Source organism: Bombus impatiens, unplaced genomic scaffold (genome assembly GCF_000188095.3).
Source record: "Bombus impatiens unplaced genomic scaffold, BIMP_2.2 scf_0296, whole genome shotgun sequence".
Lineage (NCBI taxonomy): Eukaryota > Metazoa > Arthropoda > Insecta > Hymenoptera > Apidae > Bombus > Bombus impatiens.
The window spans coordinates 126,952-132,951 of NT_176715.1; positions in this window are offsets into that span (position 1 = coordinate 126,952).

Consider the following 6,000-nt stretch of genomic DNA (forward strand, 5'->3'; position numbering starts at 1 on the left):
TATGATTAACACAATATCGTTTGCACTGACACGAAATCGAATATAAAACCCCGTTTCACGTATTCGTTACTCGCTACTTCTACGACACAACGACACAGCGATCTACGCACGACAACGATAAATTCAACTCTGACTCTCTCAACTTTCGTTACAATGTTTTCCATGCTCACATTTTTCCCAAACATACCTTGGTAACGCTCACAACACTCTTTGACAACGTCAACATATCTCGACGACGCTAATAAACAATTACGCCATTCCACGTCGTTCCCTGATGTCACACTATCCCACATAAATGTAAATAATATATAAAGTATACAATATAAAAAATAAAAATAAAATATAAAATATATAAATTGAAAGTTGTAGCTGATACAGCGCTGAGCTTGTAAGCTATAAATAATAGCGATAAACAATTGTAACAAGTGCAAACGAGACATTCTCTTCCCAACATGGATCATCCCCCATATTCTCACATAATCGAAAGAAGAATAACTCTACGAAGAAGTTATTTTGATTGTTACTATAATACACGAATGAAAAGTGTCGAAACATATTATTATTATCATTGTTATTTATTTTATTTAAAGCCGCGTCGGCTATCATGTTCATTACTAACTATTTTTATACTCTGTGGCTCATTACTCGTTTTTCTCTTCTTTTTTGCATTTTCTTCAAAAACTTAATTTGTTTACGGAAGTTCGCGATCTTTTGTTGGGATGTGATCGATGCGAGGATATTCTTAAGATCGTCGACGTTAGGTTTTTCTGCTTCCTCGTTGTATATAGAACGCTCTATAATTATGTGAGTGATCGATAATCTCACGTTGCGGATATTACATTTAAACAGGAGGGCTATCTTTCAGTATTTACGCACATGTGCGTTAGTTGAGCGTGTCCTGAACTTATTATTGCGGTTTGTTCTTTACGGTTGAACTCTTCATTTGTCTTCTAGTCACGGAAGGTATGGTTTAATTTATCGAGCGAGTTTACATTGTATTTTGTCATAACGCGATGTGTGCATATGGGTAGCTGATTTGGTTCTTCCGTAGATGCAATTTTTACTGTTACACCAGCTAGTTTTTGGAACGCGTGTTACGAGCAATGGCTAATAATTAAATCGCGGACTTTTATACAAATTTATATTTTTCACAATGTAATTAAAACGATAGCAGCTCCGTAGAAAATTGTTTCGTCTACCAAATAATATAGAAATTACTGCACTTTGGATATGTTACGTGTTTTCTCATATTATCTGCGTTCCGAAAAATTTTTCACTTTCAGATTTCTTTTAAATGCACGGAAACTACGCAGTCTACTAATAATAAAGGAATTTCGATAAAAGCATACAACGTAAGAGCGTGATTTTATTTACGTTTATATCACGTAGAGTTTAAATATAAACGAAACGTACGACTACGTCATATATCTCTTTTAAAGCGGATAATCGATTTGAAAGACAATGTTATCGCGACAGTTTAATTAGCATAATTGAGGATAATCGTATGGTGTATGGCCGAGAACCGCGCACGCGTACGTGCACGACGTAGGTCAGGAAGGGGAGGACATCGAACCCGAACCTCGTCTCGGTTGTGCAGGCACCAAGAGCTGCAAGGTCGTCAGATCTCTCCGTGACGATCTTTTGGAGGCAATGACCTTGACCGAGCCGGCGCAAGGGTGAAATTATCAGACCGCCCTCGTCGTCATCTGTAGCAAACCTGTTACACGATTATCTTACAGCAGTAAGGCGTCTAATTTCATTAAAATGTTAAGCGTCAATCGTTTCCTCCGCTTTGACAGATTTTTTCAAGATCGTAAATACATCGTCATTATTTTATTTATCTAACGTTTCGTTAATCTTACGATTGTCAGCGACCATTCTGGCTATATATAGAATACGTGGGACATAATACACGTAATGCATAATTGGGAAAGTTGGGACAAGATGGGAACCGTATGGAAAAATTGCTCTAGAAAAGTACTATATTTGTTAATATATCTACAAAAGATACTACAGATAGTATCGATATCTGTTTATCGGAACGTTTTGATGTGAATTTCCAAAACTTAACGAAAAAAGCATAAAAAAATAATTTTACAGATAGCGATAATGACCCGTATTGTCCAAGTAGTTTTTCATTGGCGAGAACTAAATGAAACTCAGATGGAGGATCGAAATTGGTTCTTTCTGCAAACCTTCTGTAATTTAATACAATAGATGATCCATGAAGAAAGTACGATTGCAACGACTACATCTTTCAGATTATTTTTAGTTAGTATGTCACACGATTACTGCGTTTCATGAAAGATTAAGACAAATTCAAGAATGTACAAAATAGCTATAAATTTTGAGAGATATTTGAGCTACAAAGACTCCTAGGAAAACATTCATAGAGTAGAAATTATTAGCGTTGTCAAACGATACGAAAAGAACCTCTCGTCCGTACGATAAATAAAATTAAGGCAATTAAATTTGCGTAAACGATGAAATGTACATTGGAAATATGTAAATGAAAAGCAGTATTTTATCAACGCAAACGATATTACAATACCGCACAAAATTTTAAGCGGAATATATACGAGATATTCTGTACGTACAATATACATTGATATTAAGTTTTCGTATCGGAAGGAATATAACAGAACATGAAATGGAAATGCGAATGATAAGCTCGGTTTGTACGAATTACGTTCCTATTATGTTATCGGACTGTTAACGGACTTCTAAAATGAGCAAAACTCGAGACACTTAAAGGAATTAGGACTCATTAAGATTCAAGACAAAATGGAGACTAATTCAAGACTAAATCGAGTCTTTCGAGAGTTTTAAGGTTCCAATCCTGTTTGGAGATTCAAGAGAAATCGTTTAGATTCCATCGGTATTTGCAAAGATTTCAGAAACCATCTAACACTGAAAACTCTGCACACTTCTCTGGTTAGATCCCATAAGAGTACGCAAGCTTCGTGCGATCCCCATATCACACTAAATCTATATATTTTTTATTTTGTCTTGAAATGTAGTTACATTTTGCATTTTCAAACGTTTGCAAACGCAAGGAACGATCATCAACGATATCCGAGCTACGTCCAAGCTATATCCAAGATACACATCCAATCGTTTTTACGTCCATTCATCGTCCACCAAGAAATAAACTATCAACAGAAGATATGGGAGAGCTAATGAAAAACCTGCAATACAAACACGTCACACTAAATATGTCCAGCTTATCGAAAGATCGCAACATAAATTCCTATCTTTTTATCACGTTGCTTAAGCTATCCTATTCACAGTCGTGATCAAAACTACGACGCTGTACTACATAGATTCGACGTTTCATCGCTTGAACCGAATAAATTCAGCTGATATTTTATTCCTCTTCGACGTCATAAATAACTTAGTATACTGTCCGTCGCTGCTTCAACTAATTAATTTAAATGCACGAACACGTCCTCTGCGCAACACTCTTATATTCCGTGTTGAATTTTTTACTAGCAATCTTAGACTCATTGACTCTATCACCAGTGCACCCAGCTATGCTAATGTTGATCTTTTCACTGGACCAATTAATAAATACAGACAAGCGGCTACGAAACTGGTCTACTGATATTTGTGTCTTGTTAGATTAATCCTCTCCTTTTCTGTATCTGTTTTGTAATATAGTGTCCCGGCTTAACCGAATAAATAAATAAATAGTTGGTCTAAGGATTTTTATTCATTTATAGAAAATTAGAAAGTGCAAAGCTATATGAATACGCGCAATGATAACGCACACATACTCTACAACATTTTATATGTAAAACGATTTTCTACCGAGGTTCTACTTTTTTAATTATATTTTCAAAAGTATGAATTTACTAATGAATCTTTAGCTAACGATAAAGGCTACCCTACTGTTCATATAGCGCGAACGTATAACGCGAACCAACGTACAGTTAACAAATTCTCCAACTTTTCCAGATATCTGAAAAATTTGAGATAATTAACTGTTATTTCGACGCACAAAGTAAAGATATTTTTATGGACAGAAGTGAAATTGAGATAAAGCAAGGACATTTTTTAAATAAAATAATCAAATTGCGTGACAATCAGACGCTAGTTCAAACCGAGAGGAATTTCATAAGACAAATTTCATCCACTTAAGTTTACTCCAGTTATTTTTCAGAGAATAAAACTGCAAAAATCCTGTTCAAACAAACTTCCAGAAAAGCTCCTTCTCTTTGAAACATGGTACGTGTTGAATACAGTTTTTATTATGGAGATTAAACCATGCTGTATATTTTAGAAGGAATGAAATATACATTGTCTGACAAGTTCTTTAATAGAATATTTTAATCACCTTTAATATCAAATTTACACTGGTATTACAGTGACGTTGAACATTAATGTTCCTCTCCGTTAACACCAGTTAAATTCTGAAACTATACACACAACCCTGAAATCAATATATGTGACAACAATAATTAATTAATTAACAAGAACAGCTGAAATAATGAACATTTCAAGTCTTAACGCTTAACTTCTTTAGAAAAAGTTAAATCTAAGCATACATTTGAGGTGGAGGACGTGTAGGGTGTTATTAGAGCACTCAGTGTTTTATCATTTCGACAGTGTTTACCAATGATGACTTGTACGCGTTGTTTTTGGTCGGACTACGTAACGTGACACACGTTGAGCTCACGTGACGTCGATACCGAACGAACTGAACTCGATACTGGCTCGATGTAAAATGAATCGAACTGACTCTCTGAGTTTTTCACGTTTCCCTTTTTATATGTGCCGAGGTCCTCGTAAGAGAAAGTTTTCTTCCAAGGTGGGAATGGAAAAAGCCATAGGCCGCAAAACAATAAATTTTCCTGGAAGGCTCCTGGGTTTTTCAGTAAGTTCCAGTGTTTATTTTTCGTCGTTCTGACCTCGGACGTCGTTTCGCAGGCCATGCGGCCAACACATGCGTTTCATCCCTGGAACTTTCTCTACAGCCATCAGCCGCTACATATTTTTTTATATATTTATATTTTCTTTTTGAGTTTTGTTTTCTTTTTTGTACATCGACTACTCATTGCTGTAACTTCTTTTTTTCCCTGCAACATAGAACTCCTGCCCGTGATAATAAATAAATAAACGAATAAATAAGCAAATATTGCTATCTAGTATAATAATTTTTACAGGTTTGAAACGTAGTATTTCCAACGAGGAATCTAACGAGCAAGTTTCAAACATAGCATTTCTAAAAGTACTGAATGCAAATTTGATTGTTCTTCAGAAATAGAACGAAACTTCTTTCCCTTTCTGAGAAGAATTTACATTTTAAAACACCGTGATTATCGTAATATGCATAATGTTATTGTTAATTTTACAACTTTCGATTCGTTATGCAGATGGCGGCAGAAAAATGTATGCGCACGTTAAGAAACGTTATCTGTGGACTTTTACGAAGTTGAATTAACATACAGGTCCTTCTTTTGTTAAAATGTGTATTCGTTCATTTGACCCCCTCTGCATATACAGTGGCTAGAGAAAGTATTGGCAAATATATTCTATATTTCCAATAAAGCATCTTTCTACTTTCATAATATATAATTTTTATAGTCATATGGAAGTATTATTAAATAATGAAAAATTTAATATAATCGGACATAATTAATTAATATCTAAATGCTGTAATAAATACAATGGTGTGCTCACACTATTTGTGGCCATCGTAGCTCCTCTATCATATGTCACTTTCATACGATATACAAAACAAAAAACATTTTAAATATAGAACTTTCTAATTATTGATTCTTTAAGCTAATTCTACCTAGATGAATGTACACGGAGTAAAGTTCACCCTTAAAGAGTAGTATAACAAACTGTAAAAGTTTCTTGACATTTGCCGAATGCTATCGATTGCAAACAATATCTTTTTTGTTATTCTTATGTGTACGACCAGAAAGTATGATTTACCTTGCCAACTTCCAAGCATCTATCGTTCAAGCTTCAATTACCCTGTCACTAGACTAA